The sequence below is a fragment of the Pongo abelii genome, chromosome 3, assembly GCF_028885655.2.
Source record: "Pongo abelii isolate AG06213 chromosome 3, NHGRI_mPonAbe1-v2.0_pri, whole genome shotgun sequence".
NCBI classification, from domain to species: Eukaryota; Metazoa; Chordata; class Mammalia; order Primates; family Hominidae; genus Pongo; species Pongo abelii.
In genome coordinates this window covers 163,606,433-163,631,243 of record NC_071988.2, presented here as the reverse complement: position 1 = coordinate 163,631,243, position 24,811 = coordinate 163,606,433, and the positions used below count along the sequence as shown (strand labels likewise).

The window sequence follows — 24,811 nt, the reverse complement described above, 5'->3', positions numbered from 1 at the left end:
GGTTGAGAATTGTGCATCCTTATATGATTTACACTTTTAACAGAATAAGCAGAAATGCCTCTAGTGTTTTGTTATTCATTACAAAATGGCTTTGAGACAAGATTGTGTGTTTGTGTGCATGTGTGTTTGTGTTTGTTTGTGTGCATTCTTAGGGCTCATAAAATAATATTTCAAAATGAAGGCCTCAGAAGCAGTCTCAGAAGCAAGTTTCTCTCTGATCTCTTACTCTCTTCTCTCAGCCTCATACTTCCCCAAGGAGAGCTACAGAAACTAGAAGCCCTCTTCCTCAAGGCAGGTCATAGGAGCCAGAACCCCTTTTCACCAAAGCCAGGCATAAAACCTAAAAATATTACTCTAAATTTCCCCGACCTTTCCATGTAACAGTTGGCCAAAAACAAATTAAGACTTCATTCCCGAGGGGCCATATCCCATACCTGGGAGGAAGGAATGCTGCATTGATAGGGCAAGAAGAATCTGAACAGGCCTTGTTGAGATTTCCCTACCAGGTCTATTAACATTAGATCATGCCATTTTTGCCAAGCACAGTTCTACATTGGCCGTTTATGCTTCAATCATGCCTATCTAATGAAGTCTCCATAAACGTTCCAAAAAGACCAGTATGAAAATGGATAGTTTATCCTGAGTCTTTGGGTCTTCATTTTTGAAGGCTTCTGTGTCACATAAAACTATGATCAAATAAATGCACTATGCATTTCTCTTGTTAATCTGTCTTTTGTTATAAGGGTGTAGGCTGTGACCTTTATAATGGGGAAGAAAGGGATCACCCCATTTCTGCCCCTACAGCATAAATAGTTTGTCAGTTCACCTTGTTTATAAAATGTTTTAACTCTTATTTTATTGAGTTTTCTTTTTAAAAAATATCCACAATGGCTGTTGAATTTTGTCAAATAAATATTCAGCATCTATAGAAATTAACATATGATTTTTAGACCAATTAATATGATAAATTATTTTAATAGAGTTCATAATCTTTCATTCCTAGAATGAACCCTACTTGATCATGATATTACTTTTTTAATGAGTTACTTTTTTAATGATTACTTTTTTAATGAGTTGCTGGATTTTTTTTTCTGCCAATAATATGAAGAGTTTTGCACTGATATTCATAAATAAAATTGGGAAATAGTTTTTTTGTGAAATTTTTATCAAGTTTAGATATCAGTGGCATTCTCACTTCATGGAAACAATTTGAAGTTTTTATTCTTCTTTAAGGGTTTAAATCAAACTGCAATTATCTCTTCTTAAAACGAATCATTAGATAGAATGTAATATGCAAAGGATGCATGTTGTAATAGCTAAGTAATAACAACAAAGGAAGAAAAAAGCTACATAAAAGCTGAGTCAAACAGAAAAAAAATAGGTTGATGAATAGAAACACAAATACATCGCTAATTATATTAAATAAAAATGAACTAAATACTCTGTAAAAGACAGATTGTCAGGCTGAATTCAAAACAATAACATCAAACACAGCTACATGCTGTTTACAAGAGATGCACATACATAACACAGAGACAAAAACAGGCTGAAAGTAAATGGATGAGAAAATATATATCATGCAATATTAAATGAAATAAGCTGAGTTAGCTATATTAATAACAAAGCAGACTTTAAGGCAGGTAACCTTATTACAAAGATGATGGTGTGCATTTCTTAACTATGAAAAGGTCAAACTACCAGGAAGGTCTCACATCCCAAAATCTATAGTCTTCTAAAATCACAGCTTTAAGTCTTATAGGCAAATTCACCATCATTGTGGGTAATTTAAAAACATCTCTTTCAAAAGCTGATAGAATACACAGTAAAAGAAAAAGTCAACAAGGACAGAGTAGATGTGGAAAAAACAATAAACTTGACCTACCTGTTCTCTAAGGTGCATTGTACTCAATGGCAAAACTTACTTTTGTTAGGTCCTCTTGGAACATTTGCCAAAATTAACCATATGTTGGGCCTAAGGCAAGTCATGACAAAACTAAAAGGACTAAAAGTACTCAATGTTTTACTCTCTGAAAGAAATCTGGCTGTGAAATCTAAAAACGAAAAAGACAACTAGGGAATCTTCAATTGCTTGAAAATTAAGCAATACATTTTTAAATAATCCATGGAACAGAAAAGAAATCCCAATAGAAATCAGAAAAACAATAAAGCTATGACAGGTATGACATCATCATGAGACACAGAAAAAAGTATTTTATTGAGGGATATGATTCCAGGAAAGCAGAAAGAAGTGAAAATAAGGACAAGAAATAATAGCAACAACAACAACAAAAAAAAAACAGAAATGGAAGGTGGAGGGAGCCAATATAAGGGAGTGCAACAGAGCTTGCCATTTCTAAGTGCACAGTGGTACACAAACTATACTTTAAGAGGTCACACCCAGGCAGAGAAAAGGGGAAGAATGTGTTGCTAACTTCTGTATCCCATTGGTCAAAGATGAGCCACACAGGCTGTTAACTTGTCCACATCTCCATACAAGGAGAAAAATCCCAGGCACTAAGTGCACAATGCAGGCAGGAATCCGACTCTACCTGTCAGGATGCACCTTGTGAAGTCCATTGGATCTTATGAGGAATGGCACATGCACCAGCTCTGAGCTCCTCCAGCTTCCTCACTAGAGGCTGCCACCAAGGGATACAACCCCTTCCTTCCAATGCATTTATCTCCTTTTTAAAAGATATGCTTTCTGAGATCTGCCTCTTATGGGAACAAAAACATCTCTCTCCAATTCTCCCAGGAATTACTCCCTATTTGAGTTTAGCTCCCACTCAAAACAGGGCTCTTTCCTTCTTAGAATACTTACCTGATGACAGTCATCAACACCTCCTATCACTGTGGCTCCTCCACACTCTCATTCTTCCTGGCAGTGTTTCCTGCACAAATTCTGCTAATTTCAGTTGCTTTTGCCTATCTACAGTAACACGTTCTGGATTTTATGGTTACTCACTGTCTCTGGGTTTTGCTAGACCTAGTTTGTGGAATTCCCTTCAATGCCATTCTCATAATTTTCTCTGTGGTTTCCAAGAGAATTACATTTGGCATAAACTGCTGCCCTATTCTTCATAGAACTAGAAAGGATTGTGAAACATCAGCACTGGTGAGGGTGCAATATCACCAAGACTCACGTAGAGATGACGAAGGTGTAGGGATGACAAAAGTGTAAATTTGTACATTATTTTTGGGATAAAAGCACCATTAAAATATTTATACTTTAGACATCTTAGTTCCCTTCCTAGGAAATGTACCTAATGAAATTATCAGAAATTTGGACAAAATTTATTCAAAAATACATTCACTGAAGTGCTATTTATAATAATCAACAATTAAAGAAAGGAATGATGGGTTGGAACCTATTTTAGAGTATTATATACACATTAAAATAATGTTTACTTATGTAATGTCACAGAGAGATGTCACAATTTCCTGGTAAACAAGCAAAACCAGAACGCAACTTTTCAATCTTTTTTATAACAACCACGTAAACAAAATAACCTTGTTAACAGTCATGTGTTTAGTTGCCTTCTAGTAATTACGGCAACTGGTGATATTTTCCCCAGTTTAAACTTTTCCGTAGTTTTCACTCGTCTATAATGAGCGCATATTACCCTGATAATCAAAGAGATAATAAGAAACAAAATTAAAAGCTTTAACTAAATTGAGTTAAAAGTGGTGACTCAAGGCCACCCAAGCTTGTAAGCTGCATCCCTAGCTAAAATAAAAGAGGAGGGGCCTTGAGTGAAAGCATGCACTGGTGAGGTTCCTAGTAACTTAGTTTATACCCAAATTCTGCTTTATAAATGCATTTATTTTCAGAATGTAAAAATTATAGCAAAGAAATCATGATAAAGACTGCAAGTGAGATTCAGTTGGCAGAAATGTTTCACAGCGAAAGTTTCTTTAGCATGGAGCCCATTACATTCCCCAGCTGACTATCCAAAATAAAAGCTACCTTCAAGGGATTAACTGATACAAACAGGGCCTTTCTGGGTTCTCATTACAGTAAGAGCAGAGCTCACCAAGAAACAAATTACACTTACTTGCCTATTTTACTGTGCACATTGAAAGAGATACTCAAGGTGTTTAATTCCACCTAAATCCTGACATGAATAACTATCACTGGCCACCAAGAAATAAGCAATCAAAATGTCCCTGTTTTTAAGTATCCCAACAAAGGAAGCTGAACTTAAAAAATGTAGGAATCAAACAGAATTCATAAAAAGAAAAACAGAAGGCACACGACACTCTTCTTATGACTTCAAAACACTTATTTACTACTCATATACTAGGGGAGATCTCTGTTTAAATCTCTTGCATATTTCAAGCATGATTTCATTTAAGCAAAATTCCCCTGCCATAGCTTATTTGCCACAGAATTGATCAGAATAAATTTTTTTAAAAAGAATGTTTATTCATTTCCATTAATATCGCAGTGACAAGACACTTCACAACCACATTGCTATTACTAAAAATGTCTCAAATATTATTACTCAATACCCAAAATTTCCCCCTGCTTCTTTTTTAACCCCTCAATGGTAGCAATACCTAATCTGTGTGTATCAATAAGACACTGACTGGGTGCAGTGGCTCATGCCTGTAATCCCAGCACTTTGGGAGGCCAAGGCGGGTGGATCACTTGGTCAGGAGATCGAGACCACAGTGAAACCCCATCTCTACTAAAAATACAAAAAAAATTAGCCAGGCGTGGTGGCGGGCGCCTGTAGTCCCAGCTACTCCGGAGGCTGAGGCAGGAGAATGGCTTGAACCCGGGAGGCGGGGCTTGCAGTGAGCCGAGATCGCTCCACTGCACTCCAGCCCGGGCGACAGAGCAAGACTCCATCTCCAAAAAAAAAAAAAAAAAATTCCAAGAAACAATAATTTCTAGGAAGTTTATGAAGTTAAGGGGTAAGTTTCAGTTTATAAATAATTGCAGTCAAAGAACATGATTTCCGTGTTTTTTTCTTTGAATTTATAGTTATTGTATTTTCTCAAACTAAAAATGACGGAAAAATAAACTGCCTTTTTTCTCTTAGAGTTCTTCTAAAATGTTTCAATTTCCTTAAAGTCCTTTACTTATTCTACTGTTTATCTTGATCTAGTATACATGCTACAGAATTCTATCTGAGGGTGTTAATTAGAAATTATAACTGAAAGTGAAAATGAAATGTACATATTCACTTTACCAGTAAGAAGCCAGATGCTTGGATTTATTTCTGTGGCTTTAAAGTCACATGCCCCATAATGAAGTTTCAGTCAATGACAGACTGCATATACAATGAGGTGGTCCCATAAGATTATAATGGAGCTGAAAACTCCTATCAGCTGGTGACAAAGATTTCTGTATTCGTCCATTCTCGCATTGCTATAAAAAACTACCTGAGATGGGTAATTTATAAAGAAAAAAATGTTTAATTGACTCACAGTTCTGCAGGTTATACAGGAAGCATGATTGGGGAGGCCTCAGGAAACAAAATCATGGCAGAAGGTGAAGTGGAAGCAGGCATGTCTTACATGGCCAGAGCAGGAGGAAAAGAGAGCAGGGGGAGGTGCTACACACTTTTAAACAACCAAATCTCGTGAGAACTCACTATCATGAGAACAGCAAGGGGGAAGTTTGCCCCATGATCTGATTACCTCCCACCAGGCCCCCTCCTCCAACAATGGAGACACAAATCCAAACCACATTAACGTCATAATGTCGTAACACAGTGCATTGTTCAATTTATGGTGATGCTAGTGGAAACACACTTACTGTGCTGCCAGTCATATAAAAGTATAACATAAAATTATATGCAGTACATAATACTTGATTATAACTATGTTGCTGGTTTATGTATTTTTTTTTCAGTGCTATATACAGTTTTATTTGTTTTTAGTTTTATGGTTCCAGTCATTTCCACTTACTTAGGTCAATAAGTCTTTTTCCTTGCCCCTACATTGTTGTACTTTACACAAGTTATATCAAACATTTGTAACACAGCTAGACTGTTTTCTCACAGTTCCAACTTATTCTGGCATCCCCTCCCCTCCTGGTTAGTATTTTTAAGGTGCTATATGGATTTTAACAAATGCAGTGTCATGTATCCACCACTGTAGTACTATATAAAATAATTTTATTTATTTTTATATTTTTTGCTTGTTAAAATTATACTTGGTGTTTTATCTTTATTATATCTTACACACCCTTATGTCAAGGGCTGACTCAACAATCACAGCGAGAGAGCCACTCTGCTATGTACAAAACCGTGACCCAGAAGCAGGTTGTCCAAGAATGGTTTAGCACCAGGTTCCCCAGGAATGTACATGGAATAATTTTATAGCCATCGAAAATCCCCAGTGCTTCACCTTTTTAACCCTCCCTCATCTCCAAACCCCTGGCAACCACAGTCTTTGCCATCTCTATAGTTTTACCTTTTCCAGAATGTCACATAAGTGGAATAATATAGTATGTAGGCTTCTCGGACTGTCTTATTTCACTTAGCAACATGCACTTAAGATGGATGCATCAATGTTGTTGTGTAGAGTTATTAATTGTTCTTTTGGATTTATCCTTTATTTTACCTAATTCTTTTATGATTTCAGTTTTTACAATTAACTCTTCAGCCAATTTGGTATTTATTTTGGTGTATGGTTTGCGATAGAGATCTAACTTTCCCTCCAAATAGTTAACAAATTTTGTATATTTATTGGAAGGATTCTTTTCATTGAATTTGAGTTGAAATACTCTAACATAACTAAGTTGATGTGCATGGGATGGTCTGTTTCTTAGCTTTCTAAGGCTCAATTTTTCTGTTATTTAATTCTTATGCCACTCCCAAAATATTTAAAATATTGTAGTTTTATTATATAATTTAATATTATATTATATATTTAAATATTAAATTAAAATATTATTTTATAATGACCTCTTTATTCTTCTTCATTAAAATTATTTACATTTTTCCTCAAGTCTTTCTTTTGAATGAGTTTTAGATTTGTTTTCCTTATTTTTTTTTTTAATCTTTTTTTTTTATTATACTTTAAGTTTTAGGGTAAATGTGCAGGATACAAAATCAATGTACAAAAATCACAAGCATTCTTATACACCAATAACAGACAAACAGAGAGCCAAATCATGAGTGAACTCCCATTCACAATTGCTTCAAAGAAAATAAAATACCTAGGAATCCAACTTACAAGGGACGTGAAAGACCTCGTCAAGGAGAACTACAAACCACTGCTCAATGAAATAAAAGAGATACAAACAAATGGAAGAACATTCCATGCTCATGGGTAGGAAGAATCAATATCATGAAAATGGCCATACTGCCCAAGGTAATTTATAGATTCAATGCCATCCCCATCAAGCTACCAATGACTTTCTTCACAGAATTGGAAAAAACTACTTTAAAGTTCATAGGGAACCAAAAAAGAGCCCGCATCGCCAAGTCAATCCTAAGCCAAAAGAACAAAGCTGGAGGCATCACACTACCTGACTTCAAACTATACTACAAGGCTACAGTAACCAAAACAGCATGGTACTAGTACCAAAACAGAGATATAGATCAATGGAACAGAAAAGAGCCCTCAGAAATAACGCCGCATATCTACAAGTATCTGATCTTTGACAAACCTGAGAAAAACAAGCAATGGGGAAAGGATTCCCTGTTTAATAAATGGTGCTGGGAAAACTGGCTAGCCATATATAGAAAGCTGAAACTGGATCCCTTCCTTACACCTTATACAAAAATTAATTCAAGATGGATTAAAGACGTAAATGTTAGACCTAAAACCATAAAAACTCTAGAAGAAAACCTAGGCATTACCATTCGGGACATAGGCATGGGCAAGGACTTCATGTCTAAAACACCAAAAGCAATGGCAACAAAAGCCAAAATTGACAAATGGGATCTAATTAAACTCAAGAGCTTCTGCACAGCAAAAGAAACTACCATCAGAGTGAACAGGCAACCTATGAAATGGGAGAAAATTTTTGCAACCTACTCATCTGACAAAGGGCTAATATCCAGAATCTACAATGAACTCAACAAATTTACAAGAAAAAAACAAACAACCCCATCAAAAAGTGTGCAAAGGATATGAACAGACACTTCTCAAAAGAAGACATTTATGCAGCCAAAAGACACATGAAAAAATGCTCATCATCACTGGCCATCAGAGAAATGCAAATCAAAACCACAATGAGATACCATCTCACACCAGTTAGAATGGCAATCATTAAAAAGTCAGGAAACAACAGGTGCTGGAGAGGATGTGGAGAAATAGGAACACTTTTACACTGTTGGTGGGACTGTAAACTAGTTCAACCATTGTGGAAGTCAGTGTGGCGATTCCTCAGGGATCTAGAACTAGAAATACCATTTGACCCAGCCATCCTGTTACTGGGTATATACCCAAAGGACTATAAATCATGCTGCTATAAAGACACATGCACACGTATGTTTATTGCGGCACTATTTACAATAGCAAAGACTTGGAAGCAACTCAAATGTCCAACAATGATAGACTGGATTAAGAAAATGTGGCACATATACACCATGGAATACTATGCAGCCATAAAAAATAATGAGTTCACGTCCTTTGTAGGGACATGGATGAAATTGGAAATCATCATTCTCAGTAGACTATCGCAAGGACAAAAAACCAAACACCGCATGTTCTCACTCATAGATGGGAATTGAACAATGAGAACACATGGACACAGGAAGGGGAACATCACACTCTGGGGACTGTTGTGGGGTGGGGGGAGGGGGGAAGGATAGCATTAGGAGATATACCTAATGTAAATGACGAGTTAATGGGTGCAGCACACCAACATGGCACATGTATACATATGTAACTAACCTGCACATTGTGCACATGTATTTATTATACTATACTTTTTATCATTATTTTATGGTGTACTCCTTTTACTTATATTTTCTTAAAAGTTAACTGTAAAACAGCCTCAGGTAGTTCCTTCCAGAGATATTCCAGAAGAGGGCATTGACATCATAGGAGATAACAGCTCCATGTGTGTTACTGCCCCTGGAGACCTTCCAGTGAGATAGGATGAGGAGGAGAAAGACAGTGATGTTGATGATCCTGACTCTGTGTAGACCTAGGCTAATGTGTGGGTTTATGTCTCAGTTTTTAACAAAAAAATTTAAAAAGTAAAAATTAAAAATTTTTAAAAACAGAAAAAAGCTTACAGAATAAGGATGTAAAGAAAAGCATTTTTGTACAGCTGTATAATATGTGTTTTAAGTTGTGTTATTACAAAAGTCAAAAAGTTAAAGAAAATGTTTGTTTCTTAACTTTAAAAAATTATAATAATCTAAAGTTAACTTATTATTAAAAGAAGAAAAATATTTTAATAAATTTTGTAGGACCTAAGTGTACAGTGTTTATAAAGTCTACAGTAGTGTCAAGTAATGTCCTAGGCTTTCACATTCCCCCACCACTCACTCATTGAATCAACCAGAGCAGCTTCCAGTATTGTAAAATTTATCCATCTTAAGTGGCCTATGCAGGATATAATTTTTTATCTTTTATATTATATTTTTACTGTATTTTTTCTATGTTTAGATACACAAATACTTATCACTTTGTTACAATTGCCTATAGTATTCAGTACAGTAACATGCTGTACAGGTTTGTGGCTTAGAATCAATTGGCTATACCATATAGACTAGGCATGTATAGGCTATACCATCTCAGTTTGTGTCAGTGCAGCCTAGGATGTTCCCACAACAGAATTGTGTAACAATGCATTTCTTAGAATATATCTCCATCATCAAGTTATACCTTACAATATTTTGTTTAGTTATCGAGACTGAACTTGACCTTACATTTTTCTAAAATACTCCTCAAAAGTCTCAATTAGTCATTTAAAAAATCTAATCTATATTATCTTCTAATATCCTTACATAAACTCATTCAAAAATTAGTTTGATTACACTTATTATTTAATTTTAAGCACGCAAGTTCTTTCAAAATTAACCCAGTAATATACAGAAAGTGATATGCACAATTCTGTCATTTTATATGCCTAGAATTGACATGCTATCAAACTATGACCCAGAGGTCAACCCTCATCAGCCGCCTGTTTTTGTAAATAGTTCTGGTGGGACATAGCCATACACCTACACGATTATTGCTGCTTTCAGGTAATAGGGCAGAGTTGACTCATTGTGACAGTGAGCATTTGACTCACAAAGCCTATAATATTTACTAAGTGGCTCTTTTCAGAAAAAAAATTATGTGCAATATTCCGTGACCTCAAATATATGCTTTAAGCATGCAATAACAAAGGGTATATTTTTTAAACCAAGATGCTCATTTTAAAAGCTCTGAGTATATATAACTTCACCTGTTTTGCTACAACTTCCTTATTATTAGTTATGCTATTACATAAAAGTATCTGTATTGCATGATAAAACTTTTAAAACTTTACTTACACGATCTTGTATGGGCTGGCTATCTGCTAACATTGATTTCTGTGCTCCGTGTGATGTCAGCAGCATGGAACATGATGGAACATTGCTCCAAAGAACCACATGGCCATATATTGGAATGGATTCTGTAAGAGTCAAAGGTACGGATAAGAGGATTAATAATTATGTATTGAGTAATCCTCCCTTCCTCAGATTTATGGTTACCTACATACCTGATCATGCTATAAAAAAACAGGAAGACTCATATGGAGAAAGCTGCATAAGTCAAGACTGAACTTCTTGGGGAAATCTTTTCTACAATCCTCAGAGTTCCCCATAATTTAACTCATGTCCTTGCTGACTAGAGCTACATCGTTTTGGAGAAAAATATCATATATCATTTTTTAAAACCTATAATGCTTCATATAGCTCTCTAGTAAATTGCCTTTCTCTTTATCACAAAATATCACAAAGCACACGTGATGTCAAATGTATTTGTGTGTTTGATATTAAGTTATTGACCAAGTCTGAAGAAGTTGTTGAAAATAAGTTGTAAACGTTTATTCTAAAAGTGAGGTGGCAAAGTCTCCACTCAAATACGAAGTAGTAAAACACAACATCATAATATAGTATAATATTTTAAGGTATATGTGATGGGGGGGTATAAATATGTCAACAGATTATGTGATTAGAAAATCTAAAAACAGTGTAACTTCTATGTTTTTTATAAGGGTAATCCAACTTATTATGCCATTTAAAAAAGTAAAGTAGTACAACTTTTATTTTATAAAATAAATTAAGAAACATCTTAAACAAATTTCAGTATGATCCAAGAATCCTTATGAAGCTTTGTGTTGAAAAAAAAGATTAAGGTTTTTTAGAAAAACTTACATTCAGTTTAAAAGTTGATCTTACACCCATACAGCCACCAATCTTAGAATTGTTTTTTTTTTCCTTTTTGCTTTTCTCTCTGCATCATGTTTGTATAATACCGCCTTAAATTTGATTTCACTTCCCATTTCCTTATCTTAAAAGAACATTTTCTTTCTTGGATATATTTTCCATCCTCTTTATGAACCTTCATCAACTCTACCAGGCACACTTAAGAGAGGCCCATTCCCTGAGCCCTTTCGCCTCTCCTACCAGGAAACAAGCTTCCATCAGTAACAACCACAATTGATTAATCCTGCAGGAGCATGAGAATGAAATTCACAAGTACCATAAATGACATAGGATAGGCATTTAGACCCATCTGATTCCCAAATTGAAGGTCCCTGAGAAATTGCTATAGCTGTTTGTCTATACCTGTTTGTTTCCTGAGCTTCTAAAAGGAGAATAAATAAGAGCTCCTAAGAATGTGCTTTAAAGCCAGTTATGCTCCTCTCTCTTTTATACCCTATGCCAGTATATTCCTTCAATTTTATCAATATGGGCCAATGTTCCTAGGAAGATAGCAAGCTAGCTTCTTCAGCAAACACCCAACAAGAGGTAACCAAAACATTTAAAATATATATTTTTATGTTTTAATAAAAATCTCTAATTCAGCTCTTACGCAATTTTGCCCCAAGAGTCTACCCCAAGTTAAGTAACATATACTTGAAAGCATTATAACAATGCGCTTTTTTTCCATAACTGCACAGCAGAAATATTAAAAAGTTAGAGCTTATCTATCCACATCATAGGCCTCTATATGGCCAAGTATGTCTTTGGGAAAACTTACGTCTGACCTTGGAATTTAATTAGCACATACTGAGATGGAAATAGATGCAAAGAATGTTATAAACTCTAAAGAACTTTCAGCTCAGCATCCATATTTCTACAGCAAGAAACTGAGTCCCTGGAGACCAAGTGACTTGCTCTGATCAGCAAGACACTCTAGGAACTGACAAGCATTTCCTTTAAAAATTTGAAGATTCTATACAGAATTGTAGTGAACAATGAAATTCATTGTTCCAGCAGACAGCTCATAGCTGAGCCCCTCCTGAGAAATGCTTTCAATGGAAGAAAGCTCTCCCTTCCAGGAATCTCGCCTGCTTCCCTTCCAGAGTTGGAACATCCCCAAAGGGCCATCCTGCCTCTAGAGGGCTCCCCATGGGATCCAGTGAGGCCATTGTTGCAACTGCATCACAGTCCAACTTCTCCCTCTGCCCACCCTGTTTTGATCTGCCCTTACTTCCATCAGGTGTTGTTCTTTAGAACATGCCCCAGTAAGCCTCTTGCATGTATATTTCTATCTCAGTCTGCTTCCCAGGAACCTGACCTAAAACAATAGTGTATTTTGTTCCTTGAGAAAATGTGAGGTTGGGAAACATTTGGATTACATCGAAGCAGATTATTGCAAGATTTCTTTTAATTTGACAGTGTGCACTATAAACATCAACAAATACCCAGAGTTAATCAAAGTTATTTAACTATAGAACCCTTTTGGATATTGAACATCTCATGAGACTTGTATTCTGTGGAATATGGGCTGGGAAACAGGAATGCAGTCACTCTAGCTCACTTTAGAATATCAGTGTTGAAATTACTCCTGTGAATATTTCCTGTAATAGCAAAAGAATGGAAAAAACCTAAATGTCCATCAGTAGGGTACTGCTTAAGTAAATTATAATACATGCGTGCAATGTAATATTATACATCCATAGAAAAGAATGGGAAGTTTTTTTTTAATATTAGCATGAAAATATATCCAAGGTGTATTTTTTAAGTAAAAAGAAAAAGGTAACTCAACAGTGTGTATTTGTTTTCAGAAAGGGGAATGGTTAAATATATATGTGCATTTTTGTGTGTCTGCACAAAACATTTGTAAGGACGTACACTAGAAAATGATAGCACTGGTTGCATCTATAGAAGGGAATTGGAAAGCGCTTTGAACCCTTTGAAGTTTAAACCATGGGAATATATTATCCACTCATAAAATTAAAATCAAAAACCACAAAATATTATATAGCACAGATTTAAATATTTTGTCTAATCATATATGAAGAAAATTTGGGAAAAAACTATGACATTCTCCATAAAGCTGCTTAGAAGATGAACTCCTGGAAGACAAAATTCATTTAGAATGCCCAAAGCATGGCACAGTTTCTGAACCAAAGGAGGCTGTAAATAATTTTTTTAATTGAATTATCCTTCATCATAAAAATCAGCCAATTATTACTAAACAATTTTCCAGTGGTGCCTCTTTAGATAATTGTTTAACTATTAAAATGTATCGTGTAATTTATAAGAGCCATTTTTTGACACCAGTCTCTATGTGATCACTCAGTGCTGCCACAGAAGACATACCTTGTCTGTTTTAGCACAAAATACCAGATGAGAATTTGTAATGATGCACATTTCTTATTACCTGCTGATAATAACATATTTGGTGAAAATGACACCTAATGATATAGTACATCTCCCACTCACAAATAACTGGATTCAAATATTGCTACTGCTTCTCACCAGTCCCTTACAGAAGCAAAGAGATGCGATTACCATAATCCTCAGGAATAACACTTAAAATTAAATTTAAAAATCTAGGAGCAGCTAATCTTTTACTAAGCACAAATGCACATTAGACCACAAATCCTCCAGTACTCTTTCTCCAGACAGTTTCTCTAGGCTTGGCTGCCGTTCTTCTAATTGTTTATTATTCTTGCTGATTAGACCTCTGGCATCTCTTGTTCCAAATACTTAGCTTCACATGAAATGTATCACGTGATTTAGCCTGAGCATTGGATCTCTGTAGCAGTCCCAAACGTCTTGTTTCTAAAACAATGCTTGCCAGCCTACTTTCTGACAAGTAAACTAACCTTCTCAAGTCTATATAAAAAAGGAATAGTGCCTATAAAACTGCTAAGGGGGAGGTTGTCTCTATTAATAAAGTTTATTTGGCAACTAGCAGTGTTTGGACTCCTGAGCTCTAATGTGGTCAGTGTGGTTGCTTTTTTCTCCCTAGATTGGACAGCAGAACATATCTTTTATAGCACTGCTGGTTCTTCCTTCTCCACTTGGGCTGTACAAATTATCTGAGACAGAGCTAACAGAGATCCTGTCCTCACAATAGGAGAATAGTCTGTTTTAGTACTTTATCTCTTCTTTCACTGGCCTCATTAACTATTCTTATCTAAATGGTAGTTATCAAAACTATTATTATAAATAGATTGCCATTCTTGTCTTCTTTATAATTTTTGCTTTTCATTTTTCTCTGCTTTATATTACTTCTCCTATACCTTTCAGCTTTTGTCTAAGGAAAATGGTTTTTGTAGACATCAAACACTTGGCATGCCTCATCCCTTCTGTGGGATTACAGATTTGTTACAATCTTTAAGATTTTGACCCTTTCTGCTGGGTGTACTTGCTACAGGTTTCCCAAGATGGCTGCATTTTTTGTAGTCTAAGATGTCGGATTTCTTTGGAGGGTTTTATTGGCAGTGGCGGAGTGAAACATGAAGGGGTATAGAAGGTAGAAGTGAGTAACTTTTTATTGCTCCAGAGCAATCCCTGAGTAACTAAGCCCGCATTATTAACTTACATGACCAAATTATTAATAAAATTAATTTTTGACAAATACAGAGTGAGAACAAAGAAAATTGAAAAATCTTACTGAATATATATATATCATCTGGGTTGGAATACAATATAGAAAATTATCTCCATTCAGTTATAAAACATACTTCTAGGAAACTAACATTAAATGTGGTCCATGTGGTGGGACCACAAACATTCATTTAAAAAAATAAAATCTAAGGAGTGCAAAGGCAGTTTTGTTACATGGCTATATTGCATAGAGGTAAAGTATGGGCCATTAGTGTAACCATCACCACAATAACGTACATTGTACACATTAAGTAATCTCTCATCCCTCAACCTCTTTCCATCCTCCAAACCTTTTGGATTCTCCAATGACTATTATTCCACATTCTATGTCCATGTGTACACATCACTTAGCCCCCACTTCTAAGTGACAATATACCACATTTGACCCTCTGTTTCGATTTGTTTCACTTGAGCTAATGGCCTCCAATTCCATCAATGTTGCTGCAAAAGACGTGATTTTATTATTTTTATGGATGAATAGTATTTCATTGTGTATGTGTATATGTATGTGTTTATATATATGTATATATATAGATGGTGTGTGTATATATATGTATATATGGTGTGTATATATATACACACACACACCGTGGAATCTCTCTCTTTGGATGTGTTGTGTAAATAATGGTGGAAGTGTTCACCATCTATTCTTTTATTATACTCCATACAGGCTACCATCATTCCCATCATTCATGATTAACATATTACAATTTCCAAAACTGTAGTTCATGTAAAATTGAGATTGAGAACCTCTTGATGAAATTTGGAGCTTTCCTAATCTTACCAGAACCATGGAATGGACTGGGGTCTAGAGACTTGGACCCTAGGCTTGATTCTGCCTTTAAACAGCTATGTGACACTAGCAAGGTACTTTATGTCTTTAAGTGTCAGTTATCTTGTCTTTAAAATAAGGAGATTAGACTGGAGGTGTCTAAAGTCCCTTCCAGTGCCTAAGTAACATCTATAAAGATCACAGGTTGAAAATCTCAGCATATGATAGAATCCATCCATGTTATGTTGGTTCCCTAAACCACCAGATTCAACACCAAAGGGATTTTCTCTGGTCTAATTATCTTAATTTTCAAGAAGAGAATAATAAGTGCAGAGAAATTAAATGTATTGTTCAATTTTACATAAAGAGGTTAAATTGAAATTTAACAATGTGTTTTGGATCCCCACTTTAATTCTTCACCAGAAGTTCATTCAGTTAACATAGCACAAAGCATATGCTATGCATTGTGCTGCTTCTCCATATTAACTTCAATTTCAAAAGGGCTCTGCTTCATCCATAAAATCCATAATAACAGTATGTTTGGGGCTTGCATCTCCATATGTATTGACTATATCTAAAGCGCAGTTACTAGTAGATATTGAGGGATTTTTTCATCTCACAGCTTAGATCTAACTATCCTACACCATCACCGCTACCACCCAAATTCTACTACATTGTAATTTGCTCTGTTCCATGATATCCAAATAGCTACATTCTGGGTCAGAACAATAAATTAAACATCCTAGTTACAATTGCTCTGCAACAACTCCATTTCATCCTGGCTCACTGTAGTTCAATTATCACTTCTACCTTGGAGGAGTAGGAAGATGGGAGTTTCACCATCTCCTTGCACCAATGGCTAATCCACCACACTTGCTTTTATACTGCTTGGCACATAGGTAAACACTCAATACAAATGAATGGTCATTATTATTTTTGTCTTCGTCACTTTACTGAATAGTTGTGCCAACACTGGCATCCTCATCGTCTCCCAAAATGTAAAACAAAAAATGTTTTTCTGAGCCCTGTATTAAATTTGATGTTTACTATAGATTTTTCATAGATATACTTTAGTCAGTTTTGGAAAATTCCATCTATTTTTATTCTTCTCAGAAATTACACTAACTTTTCCTGTATCCTTAAGATTATTTTGATAGATTTTCTGATGTTGAGCCATCCAGACGATCCTCAAATAAACCATATTTAATTGCAGCAAGCGTGCTCCTACTGGGGAAGGTTGTGTTTCTGGTTTGTTTTACTGTTGTGTTATGTTAGCTAATGCTTTACTTACTATTGAAAAATGTTATTGATTTTTAAAAATCTTTGGTCTGGCAACTTTTCTGAGCTCTCTCATTTGTTTTAGTAGCTTGTTAATTTGTATGGCTTTCATCTATAAATAATGAAAATTTTACCTCCTCTCTTTTAATCTTTATAATTATTAATTGCACCAGCAAGGTAGCACCCTCTATAGGAAGTGGGCATGCTCGAGAGAGAAACCTGAGTTCAAGCTCCATTTCCACCACTTCTTACTGGTAGTCCCTGCACCAGTCACCACACTTCCTGGTGCTTCAGTTTACTTATCTGAAAAGTGGGAAGGAAAGTATCTCATGAGTTTGACAAGGCTACATATGTTAACATACTTGGGACTATGGATGAAAATAAATGTTAACTATTGAAATATTTATGGAATGAAGTTAAGAATGAAAGACACCTAACCCAACTCTGGATATTTAGGACAATATTCCCAGAGAAGCCATTATCAGACTGAGATTTCTGGACCAGGCGAGTCAGGAGAAGGGGGCAAGGAAGAGATACTGGATAAAGTAGTGCATTCCAATGAGAGAGACATGTCCAAATATTTGGCTATGAAAGGAAGTGTGTCGTGTTTAGGGGCAGAGAGTAGTTCAGTATCCTGGACACTCAGCTGTTTACATGCAAACAATAATTGTTCCACTAGATAATAAGTTCCTAAAGAGAATCAAATGTGCTGCATCTTTTTATCCTTCACAGCACTTGGCAGGGAGCCATGTACAGAGAAAGTGATCCATAAATATCCACTATTGTTTAGAACTTTTGGTGTGCTGTTAGCTTCTTTGGTTTAAACACCTTAGCCTGGAAGCCATACTTTATAAGTTGCAGCAGCTCAGAGTAATATGGCTTGACTTAAGAAAGGCCAAGGTTTAGAAGATGAATGCCTCAATATCAAGTCAAATAAGCCATCAGCATAACCACATCTTTCCAGTTTTAGAGGTTCTTTACAAGGATCTTGCTTTTCAGGAGTAGAATCTAAAGATACCAAATACAGATTTTAATCTGATATTTGAGGTAACTGCAAGTTTTTTTAACAGCATAACAAGAGAAAAAACCATATTTCTTCTCTTAAACCCTCAGGAGAAGAGACACTAAATAAATTAAATTTCAGCAATACTATTATTTTCACACAATTTCTCTCATCTTTTTTGTCCTACGGAAATACCTTCTCAAAATACTCAGCAAATAAAATAAAGAAAATGAAAGGATTTCTGTTTGAAGGAATTTAGAGAATATGGTGTGCCTTGTTTTAATTTCCTTTCATTTACTGAAGCATTTACTTTGCAAATTTATAAAATTATCCCCTCTATAATAAAACTGGCACAAAATATTAAACAAACTTATTTGTTTTCAGTTCTCTAAAACTCACACTCCTAATAAGGAAGTTAAAGATTCTATTTGTAACCTGGCCTAAAGTACATCCCCAGAAAATTCTATTTCCCTTCCTGATCCTGATAATAGGAAATATGCCGGGAATAGTTTCCCAAAAGCCATGTGATCACCAGTAATATCCTATGAGTCAAATATGGTCAAACTCCTTTTCTCAGAACCTGATCTAACTTGACCCCTCAGGAATATATGTTGGATCATTGACAACAAGAATAACATTGTTATAGGTCTACTATGTGCCAGGCAAGGTGTTAGACACATAAGGATGCAGTGTTTCTCAAACTTCAGCCCTTCCAACTCCACCATCACAATTCTTCTCATCTATGACCTTTATCATTTACCTGCGGGAGAGGCAATATGAACACAGATAAATACAGTGAAACACTGCAGATACTGTGAGAGAAGTATCTATCAGGTGGAGAACACACAAAGGAAAGGTGTGAGGCAAGACAGGAGGTAAAGATGGCATCTTGCGAGGAAAATGTCACAGAAAAAGTGAGTCTTTAAAGATGAATATGTAAGAATAAGCATATGAGGGATTAAAATCCCTCTAGAGAGCAGCAGACAGAGCAAGTATGACAGGAAGGCAAGGGCTAGGAGGTGTAAAAAGCCTATCTTTCTCTTTTGAAGACCTGGGAGCTGGTCAGTTCCTCCTCGAAGGCCTTCCTGAATATCTCCTCTTTCAGGGTGCTTAGCTCAGTGACAGTCCCTCTAGTTGTCTTATGTGACCCTAAGCCATCTATATATACATTTGCCTCCTGGGGAAATATCCTGACCATTTGTTTTAACCAATAATTCTTTACTTATTTCACAAACCCAAGTCTTGTACAAATAGCTTATCCAATATTCAATCTAGTACTTCTAATCACTTACAGGACATTTTAAGTAGTTTATTCCACTTTTAGCTCAATAGTGATATTTCCAAAATCAAGTTCATCCATTCCCCTACCTTGCCCCATGTGTTAGCTGTAATATATATCTGCTCCTAACATGTTTATCTTTCCTGACTCTCGTGGTTAAAATCTTGGGCATTCTCTGACTCTTCCCTGTGCTCTGCTCCTCCCACTCAATCAAGACCAGTCAAGTATTTAGGAAAGTCCCCAGCCCATATTAGGCACTCAAAATTATTAACTGCTGAAGTGCCAAAATCAATTCAATGAATAAATAGAACACTGGTAAATCAAATTCCTTGAAATTAGCTTGTCTTTCTATTCTCCATTCTTTTTGCAGTACCCTACTACTTAGCATCCATTAATCCATTCATTCCCTCATTCATTTTTGTTTTAAATATTGCTTTAAATACTCAAGCAAATATTTGTTGAGAGACTACCATATGCCTGGCATTAATAGGTGATGGGAATATAGCAATGAATAAAATAACAAAACTGCATGTTCTCCTGTGGTTCATATTCTAATGAAGGGAGATGTTAATAATCAAATAATTCAATAAAACATACAAGTCCATAGTCCTTTATATGAAAATATTAAATCAAAAAAGCTCCAAAAACTGAAAGTTTCTCCTTAATTCACTGATTAACAAAACACAAGCTGAACTAACATTGGACTATGTGTAAGCTGTATTTATTCCCTTTTGAGGAAGTACCTGAATAAGCTTGGTCATTACATGATATATAGTAAACACACTATATTACTTTCCAAAATCTGAAAAACAGTCTGAATTCCCAAACAGGGTTGGGACAGGGAGTGCTGGTGAGGCTGCAATTTGAAGTACATCAGTCAAGGATTAACTTCATTGCAACAGGGATATTTGAGCCAAACCCCAAAGCAGGTATGGGGAAGGGGGTGATATCTGAGAGAAAAGCATTCTAGGAAGAAGGAACAGCAAGGTAAAAGACTCTTAGACAAGAACATAGTAATATGGTTGATGAATAGGAAAGGTGCCAGTGTAACTGACTCAGTGAGCTAAGGGAAGAGTAGTAGATGGCAGACATCAGGGGTACAAATCACTTAGAGACTTAATATCCACTGTAACAGAATTTGGCTTTTATTAGAGTGAAATGCAAGAACCATGGGGGGTTTGGAATAGAGGAATAGCATAACCTGATTAATACTTTAACAGGATTACCCTTTGTGATGGATAATCTCCAAAGACAGCTGCCATCAATCAATGCCTTCTCCCCATGAACATGCATGACACTCTACTAATCAAGAGGTGGAATCTTTGTCATCTGCCCTTCAATCTGGGTGGCCTTCTGACTTGCTTTTCCCAAAAGAATAAAACAAATGTTAAAGTCTGGAAATTCCATATCCAAGCCTTAAGTGATTACAGCTCCAACTTCCTCTCTATAGAAGCTGGCCAAGTTGTGAAGAGTCTGACAACCCTGAAACTACCATGCTGTGAGAAAGTCCAGTTTAGCCATGTGGAAAGACTAAGTGGAGGAGAACAAATGAGCCCAGACAACAGCCAGAACTGAGGCTCTATATGTGTGACTTAATGTCTGAGCCATCTCAGACATCCCTTGACCATTGAGTCATACCAGCTGAGGCCACATACATTGCAATGTAGAGACAAGTCATTCTCTTTGTGTCTTGTCCTAATTCTTAGGCTTGAGAAAATAAAAATGGTTCTTATTTTACACCACTAAGTTTTGGGGTAGTTTATTATATGGAAATTAGTAATTGACATTGAAACTACTATGAGACTGAGTGGTGGGAAGACACCTGGAGAGAGGCAAAGACCCTGTTAGTGAAGGCTAGAAACGCAGTGATGAAATAGTTCAAACTAAGACTTGCTAGATTGGAAAATAACACCTATTCTCATTCTGCCTTTCCAGGCAGCAGAAGATTCTCCAAGAAATAAGTAGTTTCAGGGCAAAGATCAAATCCAGGCTCTACTATTACACGTGCTTTCAGGTTGAAGATCAAATCAGGTGTGTGGCATGGAGGCCGTTCATTAAGAACTCTGAAAGATTTAAAATGGTGTCTCATAGACCTTGCCAACTAGTCAAAAGGCTTCTAAAAACGGTAAGGGTTTCGATGGCATCTTGACTTCCCAACAAATTAAAGTGGAACTTGTCTCAAGGATTTTCTGGTTATGTCTTTTATCTAACGGAGTGAATGAATCTCAATAAAATTCATAGGAAGCCCCCCAAATTTTAAATATCATTGAACTTAAAAACAAAAAGCAGTTAAACAAAAGTGAGTATACAAAAGGTCTCTAAATTATTAACCCTCTAACATCAGGAACCAGGCTACGCCACTGCAAAGAATAGCAAAAATTATTTCTCATAGAAAAGAACGAAAGAATGAGAAAAGGAGCCCAAAGTGCAAAAGATAAAGTTAAAAGCCACAGAGGATCACTCCTAGGGAACAAATTTAAACCTTAATCAGGAAAATGTATTGCTTCCAGAGCAAGAACTTGGGACATATGCCAGCTCTATTTAGACTTGCTATGGACTAGCGACTGTTATATGCCTTCTATTGTCTTGTTTTGAAATGGTATTTTTTAAAGCAATTGTCCTATTTTTGTTTTACCATTTTATGTTGGGACAAGGGGAAGGTCACAGATAACCTATCTTTTTAGCTACAGGTTGCTGCACTCAAGAAACTACATCAGAGAAATATCATCCTCATCTGGAGATCCAGTTTAGAGACTTAAAGTCTGAGTTTGATGCCATAACGAGATAAGCTATGGGGGATCCTGAAAGTCAATAATCAGTTAAATGATACAACTACTTGAGACCAACATTATGTAAAGTCCAAGTTAGTCATGTATAGAGGTCACATAAAGAGAGACGGATGCCTGGCCAGCCATGAGCTTTCCAGCTATCCAAGCTGATGTTCTAGACATGTGAAGGAAGATGCCTTCTTGAATGTCTCATCTCCAGCAGCCTAGGAGGAGTCAAGCAGCCGAAAGTAGCCCAGATTACAAGATCACGATAAATAACAAATTATTGTTATTCAAGTCACTAAGTTCTGGGGGTGCTGTTTTGTTTTGTTCTTGTTTTATGGCTGTTGATCCTTTAGATGCAGGGACAGGTAACCAAAACACTGTGGCTGTTATGTTGAGAACAGGCTGGAGTGGAGATAAACGGACAAGCAGCAGGCACTTTTGCAATAATACTGTGAGACATGATAGCAACTTGAACCCAGGTGACAGCACTGAAAAAAAGGGTGAGAAGAGATAGGATGTGGGGTATATTTTGAAGGCCTAGCTAAATAATTTGGTGGCAGATTCAATGTGGAATATGACATAAAGAGACGTTAAGGATAAATCCTAGATTGATTGATTATCTATGGAACTAAGAGAATGAAACTGACATCAAGTAAGATGAGGAAGAAGGTGGGGCAAGTAGATATGGCAGTAAAGGCAGGAATCCAGTGAGTATTAGACATCCAATCAGAGATGGGTGAATAACAGATAAATAGACTGCTAAATGAGTCTGGAGTTCAGGGGAGAGGTCATGGCTAGATTCACATGTGCATTTGTGAATCATCAATGTAAGAAGGGATTAAAAACCATGACACTAGATGAGATCACCAAGACAGAGAGTACAGATAGAGAACAGGCCTAAGGACTGAGCCTCCAGACCACTATATTTACATGTTAGGGAAATTAGGAACTAGACGGAGACTGAAATTGTTGCTGTTAAGGTAAAAGGAGACTGAAATTGTTGCTGGTATGGTAAAAGGAAAATAAGGAGAAGGGGAGTGGCTTGGAAGCCACACAAAGAACTCTCAGGTCCTGCTGAAAGGGTACATAGGAAGGGACCCAAGAACTAACCACTGGATTTAATAAAAGGGATGTTCGTGGTACCTTTGACAAGTGTACTTCTAGTGGAGCAGTGGAGATGACAGCCTGGCTGGTTCAGGAGAGAATGGAGAGAGGAAAACTGGAAACAGAGAATATAGTTAAGGTTGTAAGTTTTCCTGTAAAATGTGGGCAGAAAAAAACAGGTATAAAAGTGAGCAGAAACATGAGGAGAAAAACAAGAGTCTTTTTTAAAAACAGCAGAAGTTATAGCATGGCCACATGGTATTGGGAAAGACCCATAAGAGACAGAGAAAAAAATGGTGATGGAGAGAAAGAATGAATTACTAGAGTTATGTCCTTGAGCAGATAATGAGAATGAAACTACACTCCTGAATTAACTGTGACGGATTTCTAGCTGGTTTCCTTATCTCTAATTGTCTTTTCTTCAATAAATTCTACCTCAAACTAAATTCCCTAAAATACTATTTTTATTACAGTATTCCAACATTGTTTTGCTATATTACTTATGTTTCCTACCTCTTTTACAGTTGTCTGCTTAGCTGTCAAACACTTGAATGATGATTGACTCATGCTGAAGTCAATACAAATAGACTCTGACCAACCCTCTGCTAAGCACATGGAGCACATTGTCCTTACTCAAAATGTAAGTGTAGAGTCAGACACGTAAAAATGAGTTTACAGACATTAAAGTTGTTATAAGGGAATGCAGACAGCACCATATGAATTCATGTAAGGGAGAAAATAATTCTGCCTGGGCAGTAGGCGGGGACAGAAAAAGTTATAGAGGGTTAACATTTTGAGCAGGACCCACGAAGGCTGACAAAGAATGGCAAGTGTGTCTGGAACACTGAGGCAGGGTGACTGCAGCTGAGGCTAGAAGAGGAGACTTCACTGCAGAGGCTATCCAAGCCCTACTAGAGCTTATTTCGCACTGGTCCCCAGTGGGAAACCTCTACAGAAGCTAGCCCAGGCTCTTTACTGCTCCCCATCCTACTCCCTGTACTTTGCTTTAAGCACAGTAACCCATGGTAATCCAGAAGCCAAAGGGAGGGTGTGGGAAAGAAGGCTGAACTATATATCCCAACTGAACAACACGCACCTCTGGCGTACCCTACAACTTTCCCAGGGATTTGTGGACATAGACGGTTGTAAAGGAACCAATTTCAAGATCCGTTACTTCCATAGGAGCCCCTTTTACCAGAGATATGCCTGATGTGTGCCCAAAGCAAGCAGATTTCTGGCAAGTTCTCCTTCCTCCCTTCCTCTTTCATAATTACCCTTCTCCCACTTTAGGAAAAAAATGCCTATCTCTCCCTATCCAGAATCTTAACATGTGCCTTGCCTCACCAGGGTGCCAAATAAAGGGGCAATTTGAAAAGTTGATATAAGAGACATCTTTAATCAAAGCATTGACATATCTACTTGTATGATATATATTTCCAATATTGTTTTAGTTTTTGTTTCAAGAGCACGTTATTATTTATTATTATTATTATTATTATTATTATTCTCCAATATAGGTTTGGTTTTCAAAACTCCACAAAACATAGACATATTCACACTTTTCAACAAAAATAATTTACATTCAAA

At 36.3% G+C, this 24,811-nt stretch overlaps 1 protein-coding gene across 7 annotated transcripts in view; it reads right to left on the bottom strand.

The window, feature by feature from the left end:
- The window catches only part of IL15 (interleukin 15), a 106,455-nt gene that overhangs the window by 71,446 nt on the left and 10,198 nt on the right, over positions 1-24,811 (bottom strand). For 6 of the 7 annotated variants that reach the window (XM_002815168.6, XM_054554509.2, XM_063723672.1 and 3 more), the window contains one exon: positions 10,455-10,576. The gene's annotated coding sequence lies outside the window, so the exon portion shown is untranslated. Of the gene's footprint in view, positions 1-5,436; positions 5,643-10,454; positions 10,577-24,811 lie in introns of those variants that run through there. The other variant, XM_054554508.2, reaches the window with a different exon arrangement.